At 33.8% G+C, this 14,377-nt stretch overlaps 1 protein-coding gene across 5 annotated transcripts in view; it reads right to left on the reverse strand.

The window, feature by feature from the left end:
• Window positions 1–14,111, reverse strand: part of LOC149215350 (uncharacterized) — a 96,277-nt gene extending 82,166 nt beyond the window's left edge. The window contains exon 1 of one of the 5 annotated variants that reach the window (XM_089392599.1): window positions 14,005–14,111. The gene's annotated coding sequence lies outside the window, so the exon portion shown is untranslated. Of the gene's footprint in view, window positions 1–3,336; window positions 3,488–12,773; window positions 12,795–14,004 lie in introns of those variants that run through there. The other 4 variants (XM_089392601.1, XM_089392602.1, XM_089392598.1 and 1 more) reach the window with 4 other exon arrangements.
• Window positions 14,112–14,377: the final 266 nt, after the last annotated feature.

Below are 14,377 nucleotides of genomic sequence, written 5' to 3' on the forward strand. Positions count from 1 at the left end.
CAGCTTTGAAGGGTAGAATTTATGTGTGTGCATGTGTAAGATTGGTTAACTTTTGCTTACGCTGATTTATTTTATTTATTGTTAAAATACTAGCAGTGTTGGTTATTTAGCAACGCTGAAATTTTTAATTATGTTACAGCAAGGAAATTCACTACGAAATAAATTTGCCAGTTGTTTGGGTTAAAGAAAATTAACAATTTCACTATTATAAACATCTTCTAATCATCTTCCAACAAATATTTCCTGCAAATTTTGTTCTTATGACTCAATTTGCCCCATAGAACCAGGCAATTGTCATCTTTTTAACTGAATCAAACTCTCCAGGGATATCCCCCTGAGGCTAGCATGCACTAGTCCAATGTGAGAGAAAGTAAGTTGAGGTGACAGTGAGCTAACTTTTCAATGTTGCACCTGAGGTTTCCTCGGTGATTTTGTGGTGAAGCACTGAATAATTTCGATCACTAACAGCTATGATTGACAAACAGGACAATCCAAGAACTGATACAAGAGCTCATCCAATTGATGAAGTGCAATGAGAATCCAAATTATTCTATAAATGCATTGGCCATGTCCAGTTCAAAGGCTCTTCGTCTCTCCCCAACAAAACAACTTCAATGCACATCTTGAACCATATTTATATTTTCTCCCATTTAATGACCGTTAAAGAAACCTCCTTGTTATTCTGATACGAATTTCCCAATTAGCCTTTGCAACAAAAGGAGATACTCTCGGCGATGATTTTGTATGACACACTGCAAAAGAATATAGGGTGAATATTCATTATATTATTATGGGATATTTTTATTTTTCCACTTTTACGTTGTGTATTTCAACTTTTCTTTCCTTTTAACTTATTAGTGTTATGTTGCATATCCCATCCATACAATATTGGACAATGCACCTCACTTCTATAGGTGCAATATATCAATTACTCACCCACTTTATGTTTTGAATACTATAAATAATTTGTAGAGAGTCTACAATTCTAGCAATCTTCTTTAGTTAATTGCATAATTTCTCTCTCTGATGCTTTCTTGTGTGCAATTTTTTGACTTTTTACTTTTACATTGAAAATTTCAACCATTCTTTTATTTTAGTTTATTCGTGTTGCACTATATATCTAATCCATGTAGCATTGTACACCACATCTCACTTCTCTTGATGCATTAAAGTGATCACTAACCCACTTTATTGTTTTTTATAGGAGACTTCGCTAATTTTGATCACTCAATTTTGTACACTATACAGAGTTAATACAAATAACTGTACAGTTCCAACAATATTCTATCATTCCTTGCACACTTGCTCCTTTATGTTTTCCTCTATGTGGGCATCTTTTCTTCCTGTGATAGTATTGCACCCATATCAAATAATAATCAAAGCAATGTGGAGATGAAATTGCAATACACAGAAAGCAAAGTTGTTACATGAGGAGTGGGATGATATCTTAGCTTTTGACAATTTTGCAAATGGTTTTTTCCAAAGGACAGTTCCAAATTGGGCAAGCCAAGTGTGTTTCAACTCACTCATATTTTCAAAGGAACTAACAACTGAGGAAATTTCAAATATAGGAACCAAAGGCCAATAACGATGTGATACAAGAGAGTTCTAAATTGCTAATCTTACATCGAAAATAAGATCTAGAGGGAGAATGTTCTTCTAGCTACTTTGGAATGTGAACTTAAATATGATAGGTTGGTAGAGGGAAAAAAAAAATGGCTCAAAAGATTCTTCCCGGGTGACATTATAAAAAGGTCATTTGAAGGACACTCCAACTAAAGAACACGTTCAGAAAATCATGTTTGTGCACCAAATTGACCATAGATGGCTAACATTGGATATCCTATAAACACTATGCAACAACCCAAGAATTTAAAGAATCCAGGTAAGTCAATAGACATAGTCAACATAACAAATTCAAAAGAAAGCAATGAGCAAGACATCCTCTTGCCAATCAGAAAGGTCGATACAAGCCAAAAATGTTTGATAGAATGAAAACATATGGACCAATCAGAAAAAGGAGGTATTGGTCATGGTTGACCTAGGTGGCACTCTTAATATCTAGATAAGAAGATTGTTAAAATGGTTGGCATCATAGATGGGCAGTTTATACTAAGGTCAAATTTGCTGTTAGTACTCTGAATCATAAGTTCATTCCTTGTGAAGGGATCTTCCCATATGTTATACTACAAATGCACAATTATACCCTCCAAGAAACATTTTGTGGCAAATATTGGGAAAGTCGATGTCCTTTCGGGCATTTAATGGCTAGCGACTCTCAATGATTACCCAACAAAAAATTACGAGAACTACCTCGAGTTTGAGTAGAGTAACCATTAATATACAGTTATTAGCGTTCAGCTCAAACCTTCAAAAGCGATGGATCCATTGAAAATGTGAAGCAAAAATCACTTCTCATTTAGGGCCCAGCTATTCTATGTAAAGACCGCAAGTGACACATACCAGTCATTCCCATTAGCAGGTGAAAATGGACGTCAAATACTGGCTACTCACCCACTAAATCGAGGCACAGGAACATCGTTCAATCCCGAAGCCAAGGGAATAATCATCCAACAAACACTGCCAAGGGAGCTAAAGAGTTTATCCAGGTGTAACCACCTCGCGATCGGGAGTAGCTTTAAGGGCAAATTGCATAAGCAGGTAAGGCATGTAGTCCCGCCATTTTGTAGGGCGCATGGAGACAACATTTGTATTTACAGGCAGGTAGCATAGCCTAAAGGTCCTAAGATTTGGGTTTTGAATAATGGTACTTCCTCTGCATCTGAAGCATTCTCTTTTTGGAAGCAATTAGCTTCCCTAATATCGATAGTTACGAATCTGCTGTCCATTGTAATTAATTTCTATTCATGTGTCATCGAAAATTTATTTGCATTTATGTGCGCCATTTGGGTTTATCTGGCAAATATTTGTCTCTCCCTACATAAAACTGGTGTGGACGTTATTTCTTTGTATTGCAAGTGCTCATCGCAAGTTAGCCTAATATTGGACTGCGAATTCAGCCCAAGCCGATTATCATTAATAAAAGCAACGCTTTATACAGATATCTATTCCTAAATGAAGACAATTGCACTCTTCGCCATATCAGAAGATGCCAACCGACACAACAGAAAACACAAAATGTTGACCGGGGACAGAATTCGAAACCCTAGATAGAAAATGGCACAGCCGAAACCTCAACTACGCAGACAGGTTACTAACAGAATCGAACCTTCAACCTTAGGCACGAAAATCTTTCGAGTTCAACCATCTGATAACTGTAAAAACAATATTACAAAAGATTTTGCGCACATCTTGAAATGGAAATTTATAATTTACCTGTTAGAAGCCCAAGCTGAGGAACAAGAACCGCGGAAATTGGGTATGTATAGATTGATCTTGAAACCCTTAATAGCCTCATGCTCTGGGCCACCGTCTTGTGAAGGAAAAGTCGAGGAAGGATCTCAAATTTTGACTTACTATTTAATATCGATTTTTTTACTATTTAATTGTTTTTATTATCTTGGATTTCTCCCGCCAATAATTCATCAGGCAGACCAAGTGGGCCAATGAATAAATGAACAAATGGGGTCGTGGAATAGGGCCTGGCCCCTGGGTCCTGTCGGTAGAATGTAGAATGGTAAGGTGGGTTTCCTTTTATGTACGCTTCTAAAGTGTTATTTTTCTTTAAAACAATAATGACTAGTTGTTTTTGCCTATAAAATAATGGAAATTCTGATATTTAATTTTGTAAAATTAAATGGAAATTTTTTGATATCTAAAGTACAGCGGTGAAAGTTTTCACAGTTTCAAGATATTAGGTGTTCGGAGTTTTTTAACAAGGTTGAATCTAATTTTACCATAAAAATAAGATTGAAGTGTTTTTTAAAAAAAATATAAAATAATGTTTTTTAAAATATTTTTATAAAAACTTTTTTACATTAATAATTCTAAAAAATTAGAAAAACAAAAAAGATATGTAAATTAGAAAAACAAAAAAGATATGTTTGAAAATGTATAGTAGTAAGTTGGGTTTTTATATTTTCAAAAACTTATTTATAAAATATTGTAATTGTTTTTTAAGTTTTATATATTTGGTATATTAAAGTGTGTTATTAGATTAAAAACAAATTTAATTTTAATATTAAATATTCAATAGTGTTGTAGATTATTGTTTATATGTTTTGGAAGTTTTTTTTGGATATATTTTATGGTCGAATTTACCAGAATTTGATATGTATTTATTGAAATCACAAGTTTGAGTTATGATATGGATTTATTGGAATCACAAGTTTGAGTTATGATATGGCTTTGTTGGAATCATGAATTTGACTTTTGAACTATTCACAATCACAATGCTTGGGGATTTTCACGGTGTTGAATCTATATATACAAACAAAAAAACATTTTAAACAACAAAAAAGTTATGATTTGTCCAAAAAAGAAATCATTAAATTCTCACCAAAAACTCTAAAAGATAATAGTGAAAGAATGTTTTTAATATTTTATATTAATTGTTTTTCATTACAATTACATATTAATAAAAATATGTTATAATAATATTAGGGGTGGCAAGAGGGGAGGGATTCTCATTAATCCCAAGGGAATTATCGAAACTAGATATACTTGTGGTCTTGGGAAAAGAACAAATAATCAAGTTGAGTTGTACGATCTCCTTCAGGGCTTGCTAATCGTCAAAGGTAAAGGTGTGCTAGATTTATATATCCTTGGAGACTCTATGATATCAATTTAGTATTTGATGAGTGAAAAGAACCCAAAAGAAAATATTTTGAATAGGATTCTCCAGAGAATACGAGAGACTTTGACTTTGCTTCGTTCTAAGGATTTCTTTCACATCCTTAAAGCTCTCAATTGGGACACTGGCGCAAGGGAAAATCATGCTTGTTCCTTGACAGAGTCAAATCTTGAAATTAATGAGGAAGCAAAGGAGGCTCGAGATTTTGACTTGAATATGCTTGCTCCTGCCAGTGAATGACTCTATGTCCAGTGTGTTGGAAGGTTTTTTTGTATGATCTCACAGTCCTTCAAATTTTATTGTGTCAGTTATGTCCATGTATGTTTGTCAAAAGATGTATAATCTCTTTTTGGTATATATATTGTATCAGTGTCGTATGTCCTCAGTTCACCTCAGTTAAACTTCAAAAGTCTGTGAGACTGGGTAATTAGTCTCTGCAACCTAGTACAATGGCCAGTTGAGAATTATAAAGATGTATCCATGTGTATTTTGTTACGACTAGGTGCAAATTTTCTCTAATACTAATCATTTTTGTTTTAAAAAAATGTTACAATAATATCATGCAATAAAATTTGAAAGGTGATAATATTATTTATTAAAAAAATATATGATATAATAATATAACTCAATAAGATTTGAAATGTGATAATATTATTTATTAAAGAAATGTAAAAAAATGAGTTAATCATATTTTTTAACAAATTATTAATTAACAAATGCAATAATGAACTAATAAATACGATAATGATGAATCATTTTAAAAGAAAAATAATAATAATAATAATGTGATAATGATGACAATGATGATTAATGTCTAGTGAGACCAATATGATCTATTAGACCTAAAGAATGTAAGAGATTAGTTGAGATTCTTTAATATTTTATTTCTATGATCGAAAAGGAGGGAGACAGTAATTTTGTTGACTTAACAATTCAAGAAGGTTGGTAGCGTTGGTAGTGTGGCAAAGATTTTGAAAATTAGAACAGATGAAAGTGATTTTCATCTTCAACCCTCTTACTATTGCAAAGGTGATAGACTCTTTTTTCCCATGGTGTTTAATTAACCAATACCCAGTTTCACTTTGAAGCTCATGAGAATGAGGTGTTTTGGACCCTCTTACTATCGCAAAGGTGAAAGACTCTTTCTTCACATGGTGTTTAATTAACCAATGCCCAGTTTCACTTTGAAGCTCATGAGAATGAGGTGTTTTGGACCCTCTTACTATCGCCAAGTTGAAAGGCTCTTTCTATCCATGGTGTTTAATTAACCAATGCCAATTTCACTTTGAAGCTCATGAGAGTTAGTTCTTATCTTGGCAATGTTTAGTACAAGGTTTCACTTTGAAGCTCATGAGAGTTAGTTCTTATCTTGGCAATGTCCATTGCTAGGTTTCACTTTGAAGCTCATGAGAGTTAGTTCTTATCATGGGAATGTTCATTTTCTTCTTAGCATTGGTTACAAAAAAAATATAATTTTGGGTTACTTTTGGGGGATTTGACTCTTGGATCTTTTAGTTGATACAATACCTTTCGGGTTACTTATCGGGGATTTGAACCTTGGAACTTTTAGTTGACATAATACTTCATATCAAGGCGATCGCCAACTAAGTTGCACCCAAAAACACATTCAAAAACCTATTTTAAATAACTTACTATTTTAAATATTTTGATTTAAAACTTTTTTTAAAAAAGTTAATCCTATTTTTTTATAAATTATTGATAAAATGACACAAAAATTTATGAATGAATATTTTCAAATCAAAATCAATATAGCTTTTTTTTTCAAATGTGGGAAAACTATCATAACTCAGTTGGCAAACCAACACTGAGGACAACCATCTCTGGTTGCTAACCGTGAATGCAGGCTGACTCATCACTGTTATTCAAAGAAAACCACGCCACTTGGAATAACTTGTTGGCGATCCATAAGGGGGCAAGCTTTCACTCATGTCAGATACCTCTAGGTCTTGGGTTGTTAAGCTACTTCAGCTTAAGTCATTACCCTGTTTCCTTACATCCAAAAAAACGAACTCTTAACCAAACAAAAACAATTTTAGAACATATATAACTTTTTGATTATTAATTAACAATGAAATTAAAATAAGTTTTACCACTCCCCAAAAAACAATTCCATAAATTTATAATAAAGTTCTCCACAACTTAAGTCCAATTCAATCCCTAATGGATAGTACTTTTACACTTTGATAAGGTTTAATTTAGAATGGATAATGTTTCTTGCATTTTGCAACTTGATTAAGTTTAATCCATAACAGATGGTACTTTTACATTTTACCAAGTTTAATTTCGAATTGATAATGTTTCTTGCAATTTACTAAATTTAATTCCTATCGGATAATGCTTTTGTATTAAAAAATTATACACTTATAGCAAACATTCTAATGGTAAATTGGGAAAGTTAACGAAAACTACTTTTACTAAAAATGTAAAAAGCGTTTCTATTTTTTAGAAGTATAGAAAGTGTCGGTGAAAGGAAACGGTTGCGTGAGCCTTTTTTATATGTGAATGATGACTCTAAATATTCGAGTTTAAAAAATGTACCCAGCCAAGCGTCAGTGCATAGCCAGAGTGGCGTGAGCTTCAAAATTGATATTTTTTGGGGTTTGTGTTTTATTATTGTAATTAATTTTATTCACGGAGAGTAATAAAATTTCGAAAAATAAAGAAAGCGTCAAAATTGCGTGAAACTAACCTATGAAAGAGAATGATGATTATAAATATTCGAGTTTAAAGAATGTACCAAGCCCAGCGTAACCCATCGGCAAAAGTGGTGAGTTTCGAAATTGATATTTTTTTGGGGTTTGTGTTTATTCTTTTAATTCATTTATTAAGGGGAAATAATAAAATTTTGAATAAAATTAATGATTTTTAAATTTAAAATATGAAATTTTTTAATGTGGGAAGTAATAAAATTTTGAATAAAATTAATGATTTTTTATTTAAAATATGGAAATTTTTAATGTGGGATAAATATTTATGGTTAAGAATTTTATTATAGAATCTTACAGTTTAAGGAGAAGATTTTTTGGTAGAAACCACATTATAGTATTTTTGCCGAAAAATCTTCTCATTAAATTTATGGATCACAAAAGCTTAAATTCAACAATCTTAGAGTTGTAGCAGAAGGAGTTTTAGAAATTTTTGTGGCAATTAGGGTTTCGCCTTAGTCGCCCACTCTTTGTTTTGTTTGCATAGATTTTCTGCAGATCGTTCAATGATGAATCCTTGTGATTTGGCTGAAAAAAATTGTTTTTTTGCAAGTATGGTTGTCAGTCAAGCTAACTCTTCTTCGGTTTCATACATCTCTATGTTGAAATTTGGTTCTAGTCTTTTGGTGGTACAAGAAATTTCTTCCCTTAATGTTCATGTGGATGACGAAGCTTTCTGTTGTGAAAAATGTTTTTCTGATAATGGTTTGGTTTGCATGTTCGATATGTACTGGTCGCAGCTAGTTGATCTACATAAATGGATCTCTAAGACATGGAAGCCCCTTTTGATGGACAAGCTGAATATTTACATTATGGCAAGAGGTTTCTTCATTGTGGGTCTTGATAATATTGAGGACAAGAAGGCCGTTTGTGAAGTTGGGTTGTGGTTTTGGGGGAGTGTTGGCCTCTTCATGTAGCCCTTGACTCCCCCTTTTGACCTGGTAACAACTTCAATCTCCACAACGCCAATTTGGGTAAGGCTTATGAACCTTCCCTTGCATTTCTAGAATCACACATCGCTTTCCTCCATTGGGAATCCGTTGAAAATTCTATCTTCGTTGTCATTTAAAAAAAAAAACTACTTATGCCCACATTTGTGTGGAGTTGGACTTCAACAAGGGTTGTCACATGCCACGCCATTATGGTGGATTATGTAATTCATGTTTCGAAAATGTATTGTAAAGTGAAAGTCCAAAAGATGTGTATGGAATATGAAGAGTCATGTAAAGTTGAAAAGTCATAGGAAGTCAAACAGTCATGAGGGTAGATGAAGAGTCACAAGGAAGGTGAAGCATCACCTCCTCATTGTTATATATACACCCTCATTGTAAGAGAAAATGACTTTTCACCTTGGCTCCTCCCGCAAAGCATTAGAGAGACAAACTAGTTCTTTTGAGGAGCAAGGAGTGGCTCCAATGCTCCACTATTGGAGCTAGTGGTGTTCATTGTATACACGTGTCTTGGAACTTTTACTTAATTTAAGAAGCCTTATGGCTAGCACGTTCTTCATGCATGGATTATGGATATTTGTAAGACTATTTTGTGAATGTATGTAATTCATGTTTGCTTTCATCTATGATAAAGTAGTTGAACTATTTCGATTATTTTGATACTTATCATATTGAGAATGTGTTGTAAGTGTTATTATCGTTGTCGAATCCTCGTGGACTATTCCCCTGGATATTAAATAGATCTTTCTGGTTACATTGGTTGCAACGACCGTCGCATCTTTGTGGACTATTTTGCTTGATGTTGTATGGATTCTTCTTGTTTGTGTGTTTCTACTAGGGTGGTACTATTACCTCTCTCTTAGAACTCACTTCCCCTCCCCTCCGCAGTAAAGGAACTTTGGCGCACTTATGACCGAACACTCACCAGGCACACCCCCTTGCTTTTTGAAGACACATTTGCACTCCTCTCCCTTGCTAATAGTTAGAGCCAAGGCATATCTTTAAGACAACAAACAACTTTGCCATATTCCAGATGGGGTTCCTATCCCAACTGGTGTGAGGTCTAATTGGGACCACATATCAGAGAGACCCCTTGAATGCTAGCAAGTCCAGCAACATCAACAGGGGAATAAGTCGTTGTTGAATGGAAGTTTCTATAGAAGAGGTTTTAATGCTTTTAGTGACTATGGAATTAATGGGGTTTTTGGGCAAGATTTTACAGGAACCTGAAGAAAGAACAAGCAACTTGGATTCATATTCATAAGATTTCATGATGACAATTGCATCGCCTTCATCTTCCTCGAGGTATCAAGGTTATCATTAAGACGCTTAATGGCTTGGACTTCATCTTTAGATAAATTAGGTTTGGGAGGTTTCACCTACCATAGAACTCTACCACATTCTTGCTTAATTTCCTCAACACAATGAGATGGTTGGTTTTGGCATACAAACTCAATGGAGGAAAGAACCTCTTCTTTGGGGATTCAGAGTGGGTCCAAGGCGAAATTAAACCCTTTCTCCAGGAGATGAAAAGAGGAGGGATCAAGACCAATGGAGGAAATATTAACCACAAAAGCAGGTCTAGAGCTAACAAGGGGAGCAATTGGAGGGATAGGGGGTGAAGAAGAATACAAGGAAGAATTAGGCTTATGACAATTCATGGGGGGGTTAATTGTGATGATAATTGATTTGATCATTAATATGAGGATAATTAATTTGATTATTGATTTGATCATTAATATGGTGATAATTGTTTTGATTATAAATTGGATCATTAATGATTTTACTATTAATGTGATCATTAATAATTTGACCATTAATATGATTATTAACATTATTGTTATTAATATGATGTGAAGGATATAATTCACTAGAGAAAGAAGAGGGGTCTTTAATTCCAGATTCTTGTAACTTGGATTTTTCTTAGTGCACAGTTTATTTTCCCAGTTGGAAAAGCCTTTGTATGTTGAAGATACTATTTAATGAACAACAATGTTGAAGGGTAGAATTTATGTGTGTGCATGTTAAGATTGGTTAATTTTTGCTTCCAATGATTTATTTTATTTATTGTTAAAATACTAGTAGTGTTGGTTATTTAGCAACACTGAAATTTTTAATTATGTTATGTCAAGGAAATTCACTAAGAAATAAATTTGACAATTGTTGGGGTTAAAGAAAATTAACATTTTCACTATTATAAACATCTTCTAATCATCTTCAAAAAAATATTTCTTGCAAATTTTGTTCTTATGACTCCATTTGCCCCATAAAACCATGGAATTTTCTTCTTTTTAACTGAATCAAAATCTCCAAGGATGACCCCCTAAGGTTAGCATGCACTAGTCCAATGCGAGAGAAAGTAAGTTGAGGTGACAGTGAGCTAACCTTTTCAATGTTGCACCTGAGGTTTCCTTGGTGATTTGTGATTTCGATCACTAACAATTATGATTAGCAAACAAGACAATCCAAAAATTGATACAAGAGCTCATCCAATTGATGGAGTGCAATGAGAATCCAAATTATTCTATAAATGCATTGGCCATGTACAATTCAAAGGCTCTTCACCTCTCCCCAACAAAACAACTTCAATGCACATCTTGAACCATATTTATATTTTCTCCCATTTAATGACCCTTAAAGAAACCTCCTTTTTATTCTGATATGAATTTCCCCATTAGCCTTTACAACAAAAGGAGATACTCTCGGCAATGATTTGTATGACACATTGCAAAAGAACATGGGGTGTATAGTCATTATATTATAATGGGAACTTTTTATTTTTCCACTTTTATATTTGTGTATTTTAACTTTTTTTTCCTTTTATCTTATTAGTGTTGTGTTGCACATCTCATCCATACACCATTGGACCATGCACCTCACTTCTATAGGTGAAATATATCAATTACTCACCCACTTTATTGTTTTAAATAATATAAATATTTTGAAGAAAAGAGTCTAAAATTCTAGCTATCTTCTTTAGTTAATTGCATAAATTCTCTCTCTAGTGCTTTCTTGTGTGTGAATTTTTTATCTTTTACACATCGTAAATTTCAGCCATTCTTTTATTTTAGTTTATTTGTGTTCCACTAACCCAATTTATTGTTTTTTATAGGAGACTTCGTAAATTTTGATCACTCAATTTTGTACACTATACATAGTTAATACAAATAAGTATACAGTTCCAACAATATACTATCATTCTTTGCACATTTGCTCTAGTTAATACAAATAAGTGTATAGTTCCAACAATATTCTATCATTCTTTGCACACTTGCTCTAGTTAATACAAATAAGTGTATAGTTCCAACAATATTCTATCATTGTTTGCACACTTGTTCCTTTATGTTTTCCTCTATGTGAACATCTTTTCTCCCCATGATAATATTGCACCCATATCAAAGCAATGTGGAGATGAAATTGCAATACACAGAAAGCAAAGATGTTACATAAGGAGTGGAATGATATCATAGCTTTTGACAATTTTGAAAATGGCTTTTTCTAAATGACGGTTCCGAATTGGGCAAGCCAAGTGAGTTTCAACTCACTCATAAGGAACTAACAGTTGAGGAAATTTCAAATATAAGAGCCAAAGGTCAATATACAAGAGAGTTCTATATTGCTAATCTTACATCGAAAATAAGATCCAGAGGGAGAATGTTCTTCTAGCTACTTTGGAAAGTGAAATTAAATATGATAGGTAGGTAGAGGAAAAAAAATGGCTAAAAAGATTCTTCTTGATTAACATTATAAAAGGGTCATTTGAAAGACACTCCAACTAAAGAACACGTTCAGAAAATCATGTTTATGCACCAAATTGACCATAGATTGCTAACAATGGACATCCTATAAACACTAAGCAACAACCCAAGAATTTAAAGAATCCAAGTAAGTCAATAGACATAGTCAACATAACAAATTCAAAAGAAAGCAATGCGTGCAAGACATCCTCTTGCCAATAGAAAAGTAGATACTAGATACAAGCCAAAAAGGTTTGATACAATGAAAACATATGTACCAATCAGAAAAAGGAGATATTCATCATGGTTGACCTAGGTAGCATTCTTAATATCTAGATAAGAAGATTGTTAAAATGGTTGGGATCATAGATGGGCAGTAGATACTAGGGTCAAATTCATTGTTAGTACTCTGAATCATAAGTTCATTCATTGTGAAGGGATCGTCCCATATGTTATACTACAAATGCACAATTACACCCTCCAAGAAACATTTTATGTTGCAAATATTGGGAAAGTCAATGTCCTTTCGGGCATTTAATGGCTAGCGACTCTCAATGATTACCTAAACAAAAATTAAGAGAAATAGCTTGAGTTTGAGTAGAGTAACCATTAATATACGAAGTCGTCTATTAAGGCGGAGGAATTGCGCAAACGGTTAAAAGTAGTCCGAATCTGCGCAAAAAAATTTCAAAAGTTATTGTAAAGACAGTGTTTGAATCATGTTTTTGATTGTGGAAATGGATTCAGCGCCATCAAAAACTTCTAAGGCGCCTAAAATTATGAAATTTGACAGCGTTTATTTAGATTTACAAAAATTATGTTTTTTTATTGCAGAAATGGATTCAGCGCCATCAAAAACTTCTAAGGCGCCTAAAATTATGAAATTTGACAACTTTTATTTAGATTTACAAAAATTTCTGCCAAATTTGTTCAAAATATAAATTTCCATAACTTTTAGAGCAAAAACTCATAATTGTTAAACCACAACTTAATACTGAAAAAGCATAATTGATAATTGTTAGACTACCGCTTAATAGGAAGCGTTCAGCCCAAACCTTAAAAGCGATGGATCCATTGAAAATGTGAAGCAAAAATCATTTCTCATTTAGGGCCCAGCTATTCTAAAAACCGCAAGTGACACATACCAGTCATTCCCATTAACAGGTGAAAATGGGCGTCAAACACTGGCTACTCACCCACACTTAATCAAGGCACAGGAACATCGTTCAACCCCAAAGCCAAGGGAATAATATTCCAACAAACACTGACAAGGGAGCTAAAGAGTTTATCCAGGTGTAACCACCTCGCGATCGGGAGTAGCTTTAAGGGCAAATTGCACAACCAGGTAAGGCATGTAGTCCCGCCATTTTGTAGGGCGCATGGAGACACCATTTGTATTTACAGGCAGGTAGCATAGCCTAAAGGTCATCAGATTTGGGTTTTGAATTATGGTACTTCCTCTGCATCTGAAGCATTCTCTCTTTGGAAGCAATTAGCCTAATGTTGGACTGCGAATTCAGCCCAAGCCCATTGTCATTAATAAAAGCAACGCTTTGTACAGATATCTATTCCTAAATGAAGACAATTGCACTCTTCGCCATATCAAAAGATGCCAACCGACACAACAGAAAACAAAAAATGTTGACCGGGTACAGAATTCAAAACCCTAGATAGAAAATGGCACAGCCGAAACCTCAACTACGCAGACAGATTACTCTAACAGAATTGAACCTTCAACCTTAGTCACGAAAATCTTTCGAGTTCAACCATCTGATAACTGTAAAAACAATATTACAAAAGATCTTGCGCACATCTTGAAATGGAAATTTATACTTTACCTGTTAGAAGCCCAAGCTGAGGAATAATAACCGCGGAAATTGGGTCTGTATAGATTGATCTTGAAACCCTTAATAGCCTCCTGCTCTGGGCCACCGTCTTGTATGTATTAAAAACGATGGAAGGAAAAGTCGAGGAAGGATCTCAAATTTTGACTTAATATTTAATATCGTAATTTTTTACTATTCAATCGTTTTCATTATCTTGGATTTCTCCCGCCAATAATTCCATCAGGCAGACCAAGTGGGCCAATCAATAAATGAACAAATGGGGTGGGGGAATAGGGTGTGGAACCTGTCGGTAGAATGTAGAATGGTAAGTTGGGTTTCCTTTTATGTACGGCTTCTTAAAGTGTTATTTTTCTTTTTTAAAACA

This window comes from Pinus tabuliformis, chromosome 1_1, assembly GCF_031772625.1.
Source record: "Pinus tabuliformis cultivar Carrire ecotype Pingquan chromosome 1_1, CPIR1, whole genome shotgun sequence".
Lineage (NCBI taxonomy): Eukaryota > Viridiplantae > Streptophyta > Pinopsida > Pinales > Pinaceae > Pinus > Pinus tabuliformis.